At 36.9% G+C, this 18,568-nt stretch overlaps 1 pseudogene; it reads right to left on the bottom strand.

Annotated features, from left to right (window-relative positions):
• Positions 1-6,118: 6,118 nt before the first annotated feature.
• On the bottom strand, positions 6,119-17,473 carry LOC109054207 (annotated as a pseudogene).
• Between the last annotated feature and the right edge of the window lie 1,095 nt (positions 17,474-18,568).

Below are 18,568 nucleotides of genomic sequence, written 5' to 3'. Positions count from 1 at the left end.
GGCAAATGTGAACCAAATCAAGTATTGTAGCAACTTGATAATACCTAGAATATCTAAATCAACTGCGGGCTTTTCCTATTTCCTAAACTCTGGAATAACCTACCAAACATTGTTCGGGAGGCAGACACACTCTTGCAGTTTAAATCTAGATTAAAGACCCATCTCTTTAACCTGGCTTACACATAACATACTAATACACTTCTAATATCCAAATCCGTTAAAGGATTTTTAGGCTGCTTAATTAGGTAAACCGGAACCGGGAACACTTCCCATAACACCCGATGTACTTGCTACATCGTTAGAAGAATGGCATCTACGCTCATATTAGTCTGTTTCTCTCTTATTCCGAGGTCACCGTAGCCACCAGATCCAGTCTGTATCCAAGTCAGAGGGTCACTGCAGTCACCCGGATCCAGTATGTATCCAGACCAGATGGTGGATCAGCACCTAGAAAGGACCGCTACAGCCCTGAAAGACAGCGGATACCAGGACTAGAGCCCCAGAGACAGATCCCCTGTAAAGACCTTGTCTCAGACGACCACCGGGACAAGACCACAGGAAACAGATGATTCTTTTTGCACAATCTGACTTTGCTGCATCCTGGAATTGAACTGCTGGTTTCGTCTGGTCAGAGGAGAACTGGCCCCCCGACTGAGCCTGGTTTCTCCCAAGGTTTTTTTCTCCATTCTGTCACTGATGGAGTTTTGGTTCCTTGCCGCTGTCGCCTGTGGCTTGCTTAGTTGGGGACACTTCATTTACAGCGATATCGTTGGTTTTTTTTCTATTTGTTGCACAGATACTGTTTGGAATTTATTGTGATGGATGATGACATCACTGAATTCAATGATGAACTGCCTTAAACTGAAAAATTAGTGTTTACTATTGTCATTTTTCATTATTGACACACTATTTTTCTAATTAATGTTGTTCAGGTGCTCTGACACAATCTGTATTGTTAAAAGCGCTATATAAATAAAGGAGGCTTGACTTGACTTGACTTGACTTGATGCAGCTCGTCAGAATGCTCTCGATGGTGCCTCTGTAGAAGGTGTACATGATGGGGGCTGGGGCTCTGGCTCTTCTCAGTTTGCGGAGGAATTAGAGATGCTGTTGTGATTTCTTGGCCAGTGCTGCAGTGTTGTCGGTCCAGGAGAGGTCCTCTGTGATGTGCACACCCAGGAACTTGGTGTTGCTCACTCTCTCCACAGTCGCACCGTTGATGGTCAGAGGAACATGCTGAGTGTGCGCTCTCCTGAAGTCAACAACAATCTCCTTCGTTTTCTCCACGTTCAGAGAGAGATTGTTGTCACTGCACCACCCGGCCAGGCGGCTCACCTCGCTCCTGTAGTTTGTCTCATCTCTGTTGCTAATGAGACCCACCACTGTCGTGTCATACACAAACTTAATAAAGAGGTTGGAGTTGTGTGACGGTGTGCAGTCGAGGGTCAGCAGAGTGAAGAGGACGGGGATCAGCACACATCCTTGGGGGGCCCCAGTGTTCAGTGTGATGGTGCTGGATGTGTTGCTGCCGACACGTACTGCCTGAGGTCTTCCAGTCAGAAAGTCCAACAGCCAGTTGTACAGTGAAGTGTTGAGTCCCAGCTGGACCAGTCTGTGAATGAGCTGTTGAGGGATGATTGTGTTGAATGCTGAACTGAAGTCTATGAACAGCATTCTGACGTATGAGTCCTTTTTGTCTAGATGTGTGAGTGCTGAGTGGAGGGCAGTTGAAATGGCATCATCGGTCGAGCGGTTGGACCGATATGCAAACTGGACGGGGTCCAGGGCGGTAGGGGGGAGGGGGGGGCAGACTTGAAATGGTGCATGACTAGCCGTTCAAAGCACTTCAGAATAGGGGTAAGTGCAACTGGACGATAGTCATTGAAGCAAGATGGGAACACAGTTCATGCACGGAGATGATTATCTGAATCAGGTGTGTTAAAGCGGTCATATGATGTTGCTAAAAAGAACATTATTTTGTGTATTTGGTGTAATGAAATGTGTTTATGCGGTTTAAGGTAAAAAAAAAAAAACATTATTTTCCACATACTGTATATTATTGTTTCTTCTCTACGCTCTCTATTTCTTTCTTTGCGTGAACATTTGGGCGGTGTTATGTAAATCTTTCCACACAGTGACATATACATTCGGGGGCATGTTTAAACAAGGCATTTTAGGAGGGCGTGGACGAGTCTTAACTTTTATTAAGAATATCTCTTTGGGTTTGAGACTTTAGTCTTTGTAACTTTAGGGATATGACCCCTTTAACAAGAGAGACATTCAAAATATGCAGAGCTGGGGGGCGCCTGGACTGGAATTGAGAACCGCTGGTATTGTCATTATAATCCATAATTATATCCCCACTGGATGCAACAAATGCCTCATTTATAATGGGTTTTAATGTTTTTGTCTCTGTGCTCTGCGACACATGGCATCACAGTATGGTGAGGGGCATAACATTACCATCACAAGCTTGAGGTATTCAGCCAATCACAAGGCACTGGATAGCTGGCCAATCAGAGCACACGCTTTTCAGAGCGATGAGCTTTGTAAAAAATGACGCGTTTCAGAAGGCGGGGCATAGAGGAGAAACAATAATGTGTAGTATGTGGAAAATAATGTGTAATAAATATAAATAATAAAAATAAATTATAATTGCATTACACCAAATACACAAAATAATGTTCTTTTTATCAACATTATATGACCCCTTTAAAAAATCCATAATAGGGGCACTTTAAGAAAAAAGGGAGTCTTGATAGTATTTATAATATTCAATTATATTGGGATTTAGATCCCTTTTTAATAACACTGTGTGAGGACTAAAGATTTTGCTTTGGCTGAGGTACACATGGATGTCTTTGCTGCTTTTCTCAAGGAGGATTTAATACTTAATGAAGATTATTTACCGTGCTAATAGCCTATGAATTATTATTACCTAATAGTTTCCTAGCTATTATAATCTTAAAAACTCTAACACTCTAACTCTTTGCTCAAAATATTCACAAAAATCTAACCTTTAAGAAACATTATATTGGCAAACTTAATTAATCTGTCTTGAAATTTCCAATGTGGGACTAATAACTCAAGAAATCACTAGTTGACATGACATTCGGAAACTGAAGAGATTCACATTTCCAGATCCCGATGACGGCTAATTGAAATCCCAGTCTGGAAAATGGAATTGAAAATAATGCTGTAGACAGTTAAATTGTTGCAGAAATGGACCAAAGTGCCTTCCATCAGCTTCTAGAACATTGTTTGATACTCAAAAAAAAAAAATTAAGCAGAAGTCAGGAATGGAGTAAAAAAAAAAAATAAATAAAAAAAAATAAACTTTGTGAAGACAAATGAGAGAACGCATGTGTCAGAACTGAGATCTTGGTAGTCTCTTGCAGTTCAATAGTTCCAATGCATAACTGTGGTCTGAAAACCTGAACATCTGAGACTAAGAGATGTATTCCCAGTGGCCATAGCATGTGGAAACTCTAGGCCACAGTTAAGGAAATGATGAAATTGGAGAGCGAGGGTCTGTGGTACCAAGAAAGACACATGCCAGTTCAATTTAGTGGAATCATCTGTGATGCCAAACCTGCCAAGGCCTTCATCAAATCAATGGATCCTAATATGGATGCCAGGACTAAAAGAGACAAGGATGTCTGCAGGACACACAGCTGTTTTAAGCAACAAACATGAAAATCTCAAAGCAGAATTTGCCTCTCAAATCTCAAAGCCTCAGGGGACTGAACAAAACTGACAGATGGAAAGCGACTGAGTTCAGACAATTAAAGCCGTTCACAGGAAAGATCGTTCTGGAAGGTTACATTACAGAGAACTGTTTAAAGAGGTTTTCCTTGTTTACAGATGTATTACAGATGATGCAGTCCAGTTTGAGGCTCTGGATGAGTGCAGTGCCTTCACATTTCAAAGCTGAAAAGAACGGTTCAGTCTGGGACATCTTAATTGTTGCAGTCTGTAAAAAAAGCTGTATACATATTTTCATTTGACTGTTGTTATATTAATGTTATATTAAAGTCTGCACTGCTGTGCGGGGGTTTTTCTAATGCAGCTTCAGGGGAGTCGCTGTAAATTTGACATCTTTCTCTCATCTGACAGCTGTAATCAATCTCTCTCTTTTTTTCTTTCTCTTTTGTAAAGTCATGGTAAATGCAGTTATAAAAGTGCATTAGTTTTTACCACCTTCGGGTCTGCAAATATTTTTTACCATATATTTTAAAAAGTCTTATTTAAAGAGTTATAAGGCAGGAACACTGCAACCTTCTATTTGAAGCAAAGAGGCATTTATAGACAAAAGACAAACAATACTGAAAAAAAAAGAACTGAAGGGCTTTAATGGAGGAAGGAACTACAATCCCATGAAGCATTGCAAAGTAAAAATGGTGGAGAAATATAAAACTATTCATTTAAAGTAGTTGAAAATTATCTGTACAGATAATAAGTGTATTGTCAAATATGCATATACAAATATATAAGTAAGGATGTTCCCCGCAGAGCTCTTTTGCTGAGATTGACTCTGATTGGCAGAATTTTCTTTACAACAATTTTTTTTTTTGTTTTTTTTTTTTTTCCATAATGACAGTTCCAGAAGCGAAACCGTACTTTTACATAAGTCTGGAAAGGACTTTGAAGGATGATGAATACAGTTGCAAAGTATAACTAGGAAAAAAAAGGGTTTTGACATCCCAGAGTCATTAGTGATTTCTTACATAGGAAACTGCTGTAATATGCATTTATGGACAGTTTAGCCATTAATGTAGTAAATCCAAGATTATACATTTAATGACACACTTGAATTTCCATGCATATTCATTTAATATGAACTAATAGATTACCTGTACTTGATTATTTTGAAGCGCAAATGACATATGAACCTTTTTTCTTACTATCATACTTTATATTGGAATCATTTCAGTTTTGCCAATAATCCAGGGACCCCAAACAACAAACCAAAAACGCTTTAAAACAGGACGTTTTTTGATGCACTACACATCTGCTACAAAGAATTCTGAAACATATCAAATTATGATTTGATTATTTATGATTAAACTACGCAAAATATTTTAAAAATATGAAAGATTATGATGTTTTCACATTTTATAAACATGTATGCATGATGTAGCATAATATACGTCTGTTTAAAAAAAAGGTGATTACTAATTTAAATTATATTTATAAATGATATCGCAGTATAATATGATTTAGTAAAAACTGATGGGGCTAATGTTGGTATATGACAGACAAAAGAGGAGAGAAAATGTTTGAAGCAACTGTTTGTTTGTTTGTTTGTTTGTTGTTTTTGTAAACAGCAGCCTTTGATTCTATCTTAACTTGCCTTTTCTGATTGCGTTGCTTTATTTGATATATTTCCTCTGCCTATTTCAAGAAAAAAGAGAAATGAAATGAAACAGAGCTTGAAAAGAATTTTTACAATAAATGACTCCAAAAATTTTGAGTATTGCAAAATAACATTTGGAAATCACTTGTTTATTAAGTGTTTGCAGTTTTCACAGCTATACAACAAATTGAATAAGTCACAGAAATAGAGGTTATGAAATTGTTGCATAAAATGTATCACATCTAGTGATAAGTCCATGTACAGGAGGTATAAAAATCATATATTTATATACTAGATAACTATAATAAATTGGCAAGATGTAAACAGTTCATACATATGTGCATACATGACGCCTGCGTCAGAAAAAAAACAAAAAAAACCCAACTGAAGGCAGCAAATGGTGAATAAACGTTGAGAAGGTCCGTGAAGAATCATCCAGTTAACATGCATGTCCAACCATTCAATGAGTGTTTTCATTCATTCAGAACAACATAGACAATTCTTTCCAAAAAACTAAATGGACTAAAACAAATAAGGCACTTTATGACCAAAAACAAAAAAAACTGAAAAATGTTTCGCCAACACACAGGCCATCCGTGTGTTTTTTCTTTTTGCTTTTTTTAGTCTCTAAACTCCAACCTCGCAGGTCAGAGACACCATTCTCTCTTCCCTAAAATGTCCAAGTGCTTCGAGCCAAGTGCTTCAGCTAGCTGGAGACGAGCTGACCTGTAAACAGTAACATGGAAATTGTGTGGCTCCTTGTCATTTGGCCTCCACCTGCTCCAGGAGAGGGTTGCCTCTTTCTCAGGCGTCTTGATGCTGTCTGTACTCACGATGCAGGTGGGCCGATGGCGATTGAGCATCAGTATGAGCTGCTGTCGTTCGTGCTTAGCTCCTCGATCTGTGATTTCAGCTCCGAGTTCATCATCTCTAGACGCTCAGATTCCTTCAGTCAAGAGTTGAAGGCACATTAATACACTCGTGCTACATGTTGATACAGAAACTGAGGCCAGTGTTGGGGGTAATAATCAGATTACTTATTTAACTTACTAGTAAAGTAATGCATTAAAATATTGGAGCCCAGGTGGCAAAAAGTAACACAAAAGTAACGTAATGCATTACTTTCTATTAAAAGTAATGCAATTAGTAACTTTTTTTATGGAGTAACACAAGATTGTAATGCAGTACTTTTAAATCGACAAGAAAATATATTTTTTATATTACTCTTTTTTTTTTAAAAGTAACGCCAGTTACTACTATGTTTTACCCTTTAATCGCTGACATCTGTCCCATGTTGAGAGAAATCAGGAGTAAGTGCAGAGGCAGAGGCACTTCCTTCAGCCTGAGGATTATTCATTTCACTTTTGGTGTGGCCCTTAGTTGCCAAAAATATTACTTTTGGGATTTTTGTTATTTAAAATAAAAAAGCAAGACTATCTCAGGTAACAAAAAATAATACAAAAGTAACATAATGCATTACTTTCCATAAAAAGAAACAAGGTGATGCCATTAGTTAATTTTTTTTTTTAATGAAGTAACGCAATATTGTAATGCATAACTTTTAAAAGTAATTTTCCCCAACACTGAACGAGGCTTTTACAGACGACTTACCCTTTGTAGATACTCTGTTCTTTCTTTCTTTTTGTTTCGACATCTTGCTGCCGCCACTTTGTTTTTCTCTCGCCTTCTTTTCCTCCGCTCATCCTCTTCATCTTTCTGTATGAGCGGCAACAGCAAAATAAGAAAATTAAGGCTTTTTATAGGTTTTTTATACACTACATTTCCTATGTGCTAATAAAGTACTTCATTTATTTAGGAAACCAGATTGTAACGTTCAATTCAATGCATTCAATATAAAACTAAATTATTAAATAAGAGTAGAACATTTTGGAGCCAAGAACAGCACATTTGTCTCTGCTGGTAAACTAAAAAGTTTGAGTAGTCTGATCATTAGTAACAGCTTAAATACTTTTTGACAAGTGGCATGGCAATTCATTTCTGGTAGGGCTTTATTTATTTATGTTATATAAGTCAAAGAAAAAAGGACAGACCTTGAAAAGCTGTTAATTCTAGAGTGAAGAAGCTTCCTGTTTGCATCAGATTGTGAAATGCAAGAATTAACTGAAATATCAATAGGCATTTGCTGAATGAAATCTGTAGGATATGTCTTACAAATATTGTTATGTTAACTGATGGACTGGAGTGCTGTGGATTATTGTGGATTATTGTGATGTTTTTATCATCTGTTTGGACTCTCATTCTGACGGCACCCATTCACTGCAGAGTAATCCATTGATGAGACACTGATGCAATGCTACATTTCTACAAATCTGATGAAGAAACAAACTCATCCTGATCTTGAACGCCCTGAGGGTGAAGACATTTTTAGCTAACCTTTAATGTTGGGAGAACTATTATTCCTAGGACAGTAACAGCTGTTCAGTCAGCACGAATGCTCTCCCTCCACTGTTGTTTCAAACAAGAATCTGTCGCTATTCTCAGACAGAATACAACTAAATAAAAAGGCAGGAAACATAACTTAAAAATAAGTAATTCATTATAAAAGCTGTAATTATAATTGAAATTAATTTTGAAGTTATTGGCTAAACAGTACAGACACATTTGTACTGCTTGTTCTGGGGCTGAAGTATTTCATGCATTTCAAGTATTTTATTTATCTATAAAACAAGGTTTGTTTTCCCTTGATTTTATATCTCATCTCCAGTCTATAAGTCATCAATAATGCCACTGTGGAGTTTTTTTTTTTTTTTTTTTTTTTTTTTTTATTGTTTTGATATGTTTGGGACTATTAAACACTATATTTTGCTTTATTGTTTCATTTGTGCTTAGATTCCCAGTTTTTTTAATTCAGTCTTGTGTTTGAACAGTCTCTTTCTATCCACTAGATGGAGTCACTGCACTTTTGTGAGAATGCACAGTATTGTGCCAGATGTGCATGCTAAAAACATGATGTAAGATTTACTTTCTAACTTCATTCAGAAATTTCTAGTTAATTCCACAGTAATCACAAAGAAGACGCAAGCACCACTTAAACGACTTTACTAAGCAGAAACACTGAAGAAGTATTTTCTTGTAAAATCCACTCTAATAATCTCAAAAAATATATTTTTTACAGTGCATGTACTGCAGATGTTTGGAAAGCAATATTAAATAATGGCCTGAACGAGAATGCACACTTAATAAAACCAGACGATTAAATCAGTTGACAGCTCTGCTATCAGGTTTGGGTTTCCTGCAGAGAGTCATTTAGATGCATGTATGAAACAGACCTCACATACTGATGTGCACTAGTTCAATCAGATAAAACAACTGCGCTTTTTCCTAAAGATGCTCCTTAATTTGTTCCCCAAGCTAAAGGATGAAAGGTGCTCACCTCGGCTTTAATAGGGAGCGGCCGCTTGCCCAGCTTCCCCAGTAGATGTAAAGGGGACAGCATGGCCCCAAGGTTGCAGAGGTCGGCGTATTTCAGGTGTTCGCTCAGTGTGGTGGCAGAAAGGCCTGCTAGAGGGCCCAGACTGGGCAGTGAGCCGGCGGTCACCGAGGGGTCCGGTATCTGTCCTGGCATCATGTCACAAACGCCCGAGACCACAGCTGCAGAGAGAGCACAGGCATCATGAGAGAACTCGTCTTCTGAAATATAAATTATTAAAGCAATAAGCCCCAAGAAGCCATGGTTTACAGTGAATTTATAAAATAACACAAAATAAAACAGAGCAAATAAAGTGTAATGATATTAATAAAAACAGTATTCTTCCACCAAACAATGTAGTTCCTCAGAAACAGTTGTGGTTCCAACAAAGTGGTTGCCGAGCAACACACAAACGTAAACAAAGGTGTATGTTTGTAGAGTACTTTACAACAGCTTTGAACTTGGCTCAGCCAATCAGAATCAAGGACTGGAACTCTCCGTTTTATAATAACAATTAAGTTATAATTCAGAATTATTAAAGAAAAATTCTGACTGAAGTTAGAATTTGATTACTGTACCACCACAAAATGTATTTTTGTTGCATTTGCATTTGCTCTGAAATAGCTTAAAATTGTTATTTCTTTTTAATCAAAGGAACCAGCATTTCAGCCGAACAGCCGCTGTGGCCCATTACATGCCCGCTGTTCTGCACTGTTTTCACTAAATGAACAATTCAGTACAATGAACAAATGACATTCAGTCTTTTTCACATAAAATATATCACAATATGTTAAACAGCAGTATTTACTAGAGGTCGACCGATTACCCCCTAGGCTGTAAACTTTTATATTGTGCATTTTTCAGTGAAATGTTTGTCTTTTTGTGGCTCTAATAAGTATGCTTTATATAAAGAGCTATAATTTAGATTGTGTGTTTTGTTTGTTTTTTTAACACTGAACTTCAAACTCATCTTTGTTCATTCTTGAAGTAAACTTCTGCTGTTTACTTCAAACTGTTTCAAACCGCTGCTTGAACTGAACGTGACGCGTCCGGTGTTTTAAGATTAATGGAAGCTGTATAAGTAGCTATTATTTCTTGTTAGAGTGTGTTAATTTCAACATTAAGTATTACTAACACATTTTTAAATTATGGACTTTTTTTTTTACATTAGTTAAACTATGACCTAACTTTAATGATCAATATAACAAGCATGGTTCAGTACAACCTAGATTTCAGTATCAGTAAAATCCACAATCAGTCGATCTCTAGTATTTACCAGCATACTAACGTATTTGAATATATCACATCTGCCACTTCATTTCTGAATGATGATGCAAATGAATCAGAGATCTGAATCAGTTCATTCATAAAGTGAACACAGGTAAGCACACTACCATTCAATTATAACTGCTTATTTATATAGCGTGAGGAATTTTTCCTGTTTACTGTAAATGAGAGTTATGTTCATCTCACAGCAGCAAACATCAGATCAGCTGATGGACAAATAATTATCAGAATATGTTTGTTTACAAACTCGTATCTGCATTTAAAAATACAGATCATTTTATCTATATAGTATTAGAGGATCATATTGTATTTAAATGAATTTCTGCTAACAGTCTCCCTTTTAAGAATTTCTGATTTAACTCCTGTTTAAATCCTGAATAATTACATACAGAAATATACTGTGTCAATCAAAAATGTATAGGTCAAACTCTATATCCTACGCATTTGTGTAAGGAAATTTTATTTGGATTAGCTATGTCTTATCAAGATTGACAAACGGTGCGGAGCTAGTTTTATGTAAAACCCCCCGTCAAGATAATTTGTGATCTAATTCCTGAGAGACAGCACTTATTGTTCATTGAGTCACTTTGTTGTCAGCAAGTATTACACTCTTCAGAAAGTCAAACTACCAGAAGACTTCCTACAAGTACAAGTATTTTATTACTGAAAAACTGACACGCATCACCTTCAAAAGGAATCCAAACGTGAAACAAAGTTTCTAAATGCATTTAATGACTTCTCTTTGGTACACCACCAATCAGCATCAGGCTCAAATACGCATCTGTTCATAAAGAATTAACCAGCAGTAATGCTGTATCTAACACATGTCCATTGTGCCCATACAGTAAGATATGCAATATTCCTCTCCACATCTGACCAATGTACAGAACACGAGCACTTACTGACTCCTGGCAAGAGAAGCTGCTCTTTTCCTCTTTTTTTTTTAATAGAGGCACAAACCAGACCCAGACACATTCTCCTTTAAGCTGTGGAGAGAAGAACTGAGCGCGTCGGCCAAGATCCGCCCGCTACCAATGTTTCCTCCGTCCAAATCTCTGCACTGTTCTGCGTGTCAGCCGAGAGGAATGTGGCCGCAGAGGAACAGGACAATGTCATCGGCCTACACAAGTCCTCCTCAAACCAAAGCCTTTCAGACGCAGTGTGCATTCTGTAGCTTCGAGAGAGCATCCTGATGAGATACAGAGAGCGACCAGCTACCAGAAGGGTACTCTGGAAATGTAACAGGTTTCAGATTACAAGTTACCAGCTTTAAGTTAAAATGTAACAAGTAGTGTAACTATTTCAGTTACTTTATTAATGTAACTTATCATATTCGATTGCTTTTCTAAGTTTCTAGTGAATGTTTTCAACTGTTAATCATCTTCAAACACGTAAAGCAGGCAGGTTTAACCTTACAGTAGAACTCAACACTGATCACTGTCAGACTTTCACAATCCTTCATCACTTGAATTAAGAATATAATGATTTAATTTTAACGCACAACCACCTCAAAATCAGACTTTAGCAGCTCTACTGATGTTGAGATCATTCTGAGCTAGGATACTGTTTTTGAAATCAAGTCTATGACAGGAAACACTGGCATCTAACGATTGCTTGGAAAAAAGCAGTTAATCTCAAAAAGAAAAAAAAGTATATACAGAAGATAAACCCAAATAGGAAATAAACCAATTATTGAATAATCATGAGTCCTAAACTCCTGAAACAATGGAGTCTCATATATTAGAGCAGTCACTGCAATTTATGAAAGAAATCAATCAAATCTGTACACGTGTGTGTGTGTGTTTGTTTGTTTTTGAGAGAGAGAGAGAGTGTGTGTGTGTGTGTGTGTGTGTGTGTGTGTGTGTGTGTGTGTGTGTGTGTGTGTGTGAGAGTGTGTGTGTGTGTGTGTGTGTGTGTGTGTGTGTGTGTGTGTGTGTGTGTGTGTGTGTGTGTGTGAGAGAGAGTGTGTGTGTGTGTGTGTGTGTGTGTGTGTGTGTGTGTGTGTGTGTGTGTGTGTGTGTGTGTGTGTGTGTGTGTGTGTGTGTGTGTGTGTGTGGAAAAAAATCAGATGCAACCCTCTTTGTAATCCTTAACGTTATCATAAGTAACTGTAATTTAACTACACATTTATTTTCAGTAAATTTAATAATTTAGTTACATGTTACTTCCCAATGCATGAACGCTCTTCTTGAAGAAACGCCTCACGATGACACAAGAAATCACTGCCATATGTGAACCGCTGCATGACACACACAAACACTTCTGACTCAGAGGAAGTTTAATTAGTCTTTGCTAAGGCAAGCTATCATTGCTCATACCGAGAGTTAGTCATTTAAACAAGTCCCTAACCCCAAGCAGGCTACTAACACAGGCTCGTCATGCATCATTCCTGTCACAGACTGATACCTTAAACTGGTGTAGTGTGCTTTACTTTTAACTTCTGCCAGGTGGATGATAAAATTAGTGAAGCTGTTCCATTCAAGGTATTATATCTAGAGACCTTATGATGCATCAAATTACAGCAACCAATAATATACGGCTGGAAATGTATTCTCAGTTTCAGCTGAAACGGTGCAGCACTTAATCAATGGCTTGTTTTGATGCTCTCAGTCTCTATTTTGTTCCCACAATGCAGATGAACCTGTCAGATGTGTGGATGCTATTGCTGGATTTACTATTTAGATTTCTTGTTTTTAATCTTTTAGTTTGTGCTGTTTTCAGTTAATGTGACTAAACATTATCTGTAGCACACCTGTGATAAATAAATGTGGTTTTGACACTCTTCAGTGTGGTGTAACGATCGCTGTAGAGCTTACAGAAACAGAACAACTTACTGAAATGAATCATGCCTCATGTAATCAATCAATCAATCAATCAATCAATCAGTGTTTCAGACGCAGAAGAACCTCAGTAAATCAACTTGGAATCTAACAATCTCATGTAATGTTACATTTTGTCTCAGGAAAGGCATTCAGTGTCTGCAAAATCATAAGTTGGCTAGAAAAAAAAAACTAATTTTTAGTTTAGTCCATTTCTGTTAGTTCCTTCCGGTTCCTGCTTATTCCTTATTTGTCTTTGTGTGGATAATAATAAATACATGTTTATATTCCTTCATCTTAGTCGTGCACTTGTCTTCTCACACACAAGAGTGTGACAAGTACACATTCGTTGTGTTTAAATTTACCTGCTGTCTTCATTATGTAATGTGTAGGGCTATGTTTAAATAAATCTAAAAGGTGTAAAGTTTACAATTCAACAAAGAATCGGAGTAGAAAAAAAAAAGTCATCTGTTTTTGCAAATAAACTATATATATAATAATAATAATAATAATAATAATAATAATAATAAAGAGTTTATTTGCAAAAAACAGATAAACTCAGTTTTTTTTCTCAAAATCATGTTTTTTTCACTGTGAATTCCAGTTATTCTCAGTCAAGCTGCAGTTGGGCAAATTTTAAATTAATAATAAAAAAATACAGCTAACTAAAACCATGATAACATCATATAAAAAACATGATTTTTGAACATTTAAAAAAACTGAGTTATCTGTTTTTGCAAATAAACTCTTATATATACATATATAAACATAGCCCTATATATATTTTATATATTATTATATACCTTATATACAACTTTTTATATTTTTTTGATTATTAAAAAAAATTATTAAATAATTAATTTTTAAATAAACTCAAGTTTTCTTTTTTTCAGCTAAATTAACATTTTAGTTTTGGTTTAACAATAACAACAACAACAATAATAATAATAATGTGCATTATTACAAAATATCAGACAGACACACATCCCGGAGAACCCTAGCAGCCTCACAGAAATAGTTTAAAAAACACTCAAGCACCTTAACAACCGCACAGCAGTTTTTCATAACTTGCATCTTCTTCAAAAAATCTAGTTCACTAATTTGGAAAGAGTTTCAGAGCTATATTTGTACTTGCCAATGATCAAACTGCCAAATATGAGACGTCATTGTACTGTTTGCAGCATGCTGCAGCAATTAAACTATAGTAATCTGTACAGAGTGCACACTGTGCAGTGTTCAGTATGTAGTAAGCTTATATTCCATACAAACTCAAACCACCCTTCAGTCTTTATTTCTGCTATATATTAATCAGGATCAAGCGTGTTGGGTTCTCAGAAGGTGTATGAGGTGTGCTCCCTTTCTGTCTACACACACACACACACACACACACACACACTCACTCCATCAACACAAGCCATCTCTCTGAAAGCCCCAATGGAAAAAAACGATTTCCACCGTAAAATTCACCATCTTTAAAACTTTTTAGCACACTTCCAATATAAAACTTCATACGAACCAGTCCAAGACAAGAATGTACTGAGGGAATGACAGCATGAAGGATTTGGAAAAATAAACAGAATACAACACTGTTCTCTTTGTTTAGATTTGCACTGGAAAGTCCTATAGAGCTCCTGAGAGCGCCGTGCTCGCTAACACTCTCTCCGCTGCCACCGTTAACTCATCTTACATTAATACTTTGCTCCATTATCACAGATTAAGCCTTGCTCTAATGGATCGATGGCTACATTATTGTGGACAGCAGTTCTGCAAAGGTCCAGGGAGGAATGCAGCGTGAGCCACAGATGTGATTTGATCATGCTGTTTGTTTAAATATAATATGAATACAATAATCAATCTATATTCATGTGTTAAATTGCTGAACAACACATCCGGAGAAAGAGAGAAATTATGTTCAGCTTTTGAAACTACACATAAAAGAGTTACTAGGAGTTTAATAAGAGGTTCGGTAGTTTTAACAAGTGTTGCTAAAATGGTCCAGTGTAATTTAAAACCTGTGTCTGTGTGTGCTGTGCATTTACATGCTTACCGGAGTATCATATTGTTAGCATAACATCATACTAACTTCTTACTGGAATCGATTGACAGTCGAATCTCTCAAGTGCATAATGTGTGTAGTGCTACTTCTGCCTCTGTACAGCATCAAATCAGTCATTCATGAAGTCCTACAAGGTAAAGCGCAATGGAAGCTTTTCTAAACAAATCAAATCAGAGTAATTTTTCCACTGTTTCTAATTATTAAATTGACTGCAATTTCATCCTACATCAGAGCTTCAAAACTGACACTGAGCTAACCTTTTTGAATCATCAAATGAAGTTTAAATTGTTTTTTACATATGTTGAAATATGATAAGTTGTGTTCTTGAATATGAAATATGTATGTTCTTTAAACAAATAAAAATCAGTTCTGAATAGAAAAAACACATTTCAGATGCTTGATTCTGTTGCATGAATAAATTTAGTATAAATGAGTTTAATTAAGTATAGCGTGTTGCACTTCTGTTATAACATGACATGCTTAAACACTAATAATGCTCCCCAGTTTCTGTGCTCAAGAACATCAGTCAAGATTCACAACTGGATCTGGCCAAAATGAAGTATTCTCTGATTTTAACAAGTCTAAAACTAATGAATCTGAATGCAACATTATTGTATGCTTTTAGCTCTATTAAACACATTTAATCGCAGATTCTGAACATTTCACCCCAAAACCAGTTCTGAAATCCCAAAAGCATCTGCTGATGAGTGTGAGTTTGTGTTTATACGCCGGAGAGTGTCACAGTTCACTCTAAAGGCCAGTCTGTTCACAGTGACATGAATCTGTGTGGAGTTACTGCTGATCAGTTCACTGCATACAGCTGTGTGTCATAATCAACATTCCTCCATTCGTCAGCGCTGTAAAGGTCAGTGTCATTTCGTTGCATTATGCATGCAGTTATAATAGCACTGTTATGAAATGAGAAGCAGTTTCACACATTGCTTCCAGATTTTATCGCCCACTTCTTTTTGAGTGGAACTGAAACCCTTTACTGAACAACTGAAAATGCTTGCTGCGCATTGTTTACCTATGAAGAGCACTGCAGCTCATTTAACTTTGTTGTAAATGTCTGCAGCGCTGAAGTTTTAGATCATGTTTTAAATAAGACACTAATATCACATTCAGATGACGGATATCCAGCTGTAGATCTGGACATGCTCAGTGCACTCAAGAAGAAAGCATCACCTCAGGCCCTTTAATTGATAGCAAATGCAAATAGAGACCACAGATATTAATATATATACACAAAGCTGATCATATGGAACTGTGTTTTAGTTTTATTTCCGCCCTAAAAATCCTTTTAAGTCTGTTTGAAATCTTGCTTTCCTTAAGGTTCGAGATGCTTTTTGGATCATCTCAAACAAAATGCTGGAGAACATGATCATCTCGTTTAGTTCTAGTGCTGTATCTTTTGTTTTAAAACATTAAGGCAAAAGATACACACAAAAAAACACTCAACTGACACTTTCTCAAATTCAAATGTTCACTCAAGCTGTATTTTTTATTATTAGCCTATTATTCTTTTCTATTTTTAATTTATTTATTTATTTTTTCCATCAAACTAGAACAATGCAAAACAGCATTTCGCTAGTGGTCTCACACTTTTGTTACCTACTGTATATTTGAACCTCTTATATTGGATTATTTGAATTTTAAAAAGTTCGCGTGCACAGTTAGTATCCTGTTCACGCGCCATTACCACGCAAGCATCTCACGAGCCTTTACATGCACGGCGACAGCGGACAAATAATGTGAAACAATAATGTAAAGATAATCAGAATATGAATGTGCATATGCACCACGCCCTGCAGTGACTCAATGATCTCAAAGCGGAAGTTTCTCTTATGTAACATGAACTTCAGCTTACAGCGGTGTTGAGTCCATCTGTCCCATCATCATCATCATCATTAGCGCGGTATATTAGGAAGTGAACATTCCCTATGTAGGCTACAACTAGAGATGGACACGGCCGAGTGAAATGCGTTCAAATCTGGAAATAAAGAGCTATTTAAGTTGCACTAGCGGTATGCAGCTACAGAAATAGAATACACTGCTGTTGCTGAAATATGAAATACTCAGCTTACTTATTCTGCAATGTACCATTTTGTGCTTGCACACACTCGGGCTGTGACTCAAAACCTAGCTAGAGCCCTACACACACAGCATTTTTGCGCATCTCAGGCGCGAAGCCTCTCACGATGCCCAAGAAAATGCTGCTGCGCGCCGGAGATGCGCAAAAACGCGCTCTGCCTAGGCGGCTCTCCGCGCTTTGAGACGCAGCCACTGAGAAACACAGCGACTCGGAGCCGTGCAAAAAGTTGCCAAAGTTGCGCTCTTAACCTGACTTTGGTCTCGAGGTGAGCGAGTGGAGTCCCTTTGTGACGTCAGCCGGAGGTCGCGAGTAGATCTTGAAGTAGCGGGAATCGTTGCATCAGCTCGAGTCTGGAGCGCTGATCCCTGATCGGGAAGAGCGAGGAATGCGGAAGTCAGACGTCAGCAGGGAGGATGAGGAATGAGCTGCAGGGAAAACACACATGGAGAAGTGGAGAAGTGAGATACAGGCTCGCTCCACCCCTTAGAAACCAGAAAACAAACATTCCGTTCTCCGTCAGCGCTTTACATGCTTTAGGCTGCCAAGCTGCAGCACTGCGCTGTGTGCCCAGGAGCGTTCCTCGCCGTTCCCCTTCAAAAAATTGCCCCCTTATTTTAACACTCTTATTATGATGCATGCATATTACATAGATACAAATTGTAGCCTATTTGCCTGCCAGATGCATGAGCAACACAAGAGTTGCTAATGTAGTTTGGGGAAAGTTACTTTTAAAAGAAATGCATTACAATGTTGCGTTACTCCCCTAAAAAAGTAATTTAATTACGTCGCTTAGTTACTTTTTTTATGTAAAGTAATGTGCTATTGTTACATTTTAAATATGGTCAGGGCTTGCTTTTTTTTTTTTTATTGTAAAAAGAAATATTCTTTTACAAAAGTAAAAGCCCTTTCACAACAACCAACGTGAAGGAAATGCAAATTTACGTCTGTACAGTAGGCTAAAACAAACTGCATGAAGAATATGATGCAGGAGAAAAAGTTCAACACTATTCAGCAATAACTAAAATGAAACAAAAAATGTTTAATTTTTTGCTTAGTATGGTTGAATTGGAACATCGAAGCTCAGTAGCAAAGAAATTGATAAACAAAATGTGTTTTAATTTACATAAAGGACATTTGTTTTATTTAACAGCTTTAATGTTTGCAGGTTTGTATAATATTCTGAGTTTGCATTTGACTGTTTGTATTCATTTTGAGCAGTGTTGGGTAAGTTACTCAGAAAAAGTAATCACTTCTTTAAAATTATAATTTGATTACATTACTTATTACTGCATTTAAAAAATAATCAGATTACTAACTAGTTTACTTTCCAGTTACTTTCAAGTTTACCTTTGTATATGTTCACAAACATAGTAGTGGGCAGTCAATTTATCTTCAGTTACGTGGCTTTTTTTTACTCATCTGCCATATTTATGGCCATAAGGGGGGCAAAGTTATGGCGGTGAATACAAAATCACTTAATAACTCGGAAACATTTTTATGGATCTGAAATTGCACAGACCAAATCTAT

The sequence above is a fragment of the Cyprinus carpio genome, chromosome B17 (genome assembly GCF_018340385.1).
Source record: "Cyprinus carpio isolate SPL01 chromosome B17, ASM1834038v1, whole genome shotgun sequence".
Classification (NCBI taxonomy): domain Eukaryota; kingdom Metazoa; phylum Chordata; class Actinopteri; order Cypriniformes; family Cyprinidae; genus Cyprinus; species Cyprinus carpio.
This window is presented reverse-complemented; position numbering and strand designations above follow the sequence as displayed.